Here is a 1,228-nt window from a genome sequence, read left to right as displayed (position 1 = left end):
TCCCTGGGGGGCTGCGGCTAGCGCTCGGGGCCGCCTGATATTTATCGTTGGCCTCTCCCTAAACACCGCAGGCAGCGGGCGCGGAGCTTGGGGCACTGCTGGGCCCCTCTTGCCCCGCCCAGCCGGGGGGGGCTGGGGGCTGCTGGGAACCTGCTCTCCCGGGCTCAGCTCCGTTAGTACAGCCTGGGCCACTAGCACTAATGAGGCAGCTGCGCTTTGCTGGAACCAGGCGGGTGCGGGGGGGAGCTGCGGGGCTCGAGGGAGGAAGGGTGGAAGGGTTAAAAGCGACGACCCCCCCCCCCTTTTACAGCAAGGTTGAGCATGTCCGTGGCTGGGGCTAGGGCACTGGCAGTGCCGCTGAAGCTAAGTAGGAGCCGCCTGGGCCTAGGCTGGATGAGAGACCCCATGTCTCGGTTGGGGCTGGGAGGGTGAGAGGGGAAGAGGCGCTTCCCCTGCCCAGGGGCGGCTGCATCTCAGCATCCCCAGGATGCATGTCCCAACCACTGCTGGGGGCAGGCTGTAAGTGCATCCTACGAGTGGCTGGACCCCAGACCCTCAGCCCCAAGAATGCACTGGGAGGGGGGCGCTGCTGTCAGGAGAAGATGCCTGGGTCTCTGGTGAGGTGCTGCATTATCTCGTCTCTGGTGGCTGCTAATAGCTTTGAGGGGGGACTGGCACAAGCCCTGAGTTGGCACCGGCCCCGGGCCCAGCAGGGGGTGCTCCAAGCCGGTCCTTCCCCCCAAGCTCAGGGCAGGGGCAAAGCAGGCCTACACCTGGAGCTGGCTGCTGACATGTCTGGGTTCTCTCCTGGGGTGAGGAGCTTTTTGGAAGAGAGTTGCTGCTAGTGGTTAGAGCAGGGGTCAGTCCGGACACCTGGGTTCCTTTCCCATCAACACCTCTGCCTGGGTCTGGCTCCTGGCTGTACAGCTGGTTCTCACCCACTGCAGCCGGCCTGGTGGGGAGCCAGCCACGGGGGCGGGGAGGCTTAGCCTCCACACCCCATGCCTGGCCTGGCCTTCCTCCTAGGCCTCTGCGCCCTCTGAGCTGAGGAGTGTGTCCAGGTGTCCAGGGCCCGCTCCCCTTGCGGAGGGGGGGAGAAGCCAGGTGTCCTGGATGCCCCCAGCGGAGGGTGTGCCCACCCCTGCCCCGTCCGGAAGCGGTTGGGAAACCACTCGGGAACCGGGTGTTCCCAGGGCTCTTGGGTAAGCGGCTGCGGTGAGGACAGCGG

The 1,228-nt window shown here is 66.1% G+C and overlaps 1 protein-coding gene across 1 annotated transcript in view; it reads left to right on the top strand.

The window, feature by feature from the left end:
• Positions 1-818: 818 nt before the first annotated feature.
• The window catches only part of PTGER1 (prostaglandin E receptor 1), a 3,825-nt gene continuing 3,415 nt past the window's right edge, over positions 819-1,228 (top strand). The window contains 1 exon segment of the mRNA XM_014526159.2: positions 819-1,202. The gene's annotated coding sequence lies outside the window, so the exon portion shown is untranslated.

This window comes from Alligator sinensis, unplaced genomic scaffold, assembly GCF_000455745.1.
Source record: "Alligator sinensis unplaced genomic scaffold, ASM45574v1 scaffold1892_1, whole genome shotgun sequence".
NCBI lineage: Eukaryota > Metazoa > Chordata > Crocodylia > Alligatoridae > Alligator > Alligator sinensis.
Note: the sequence above shows the minus strand (reverse complement) of the source record. Positions and strands in the feature narration are given on the sequence as shown.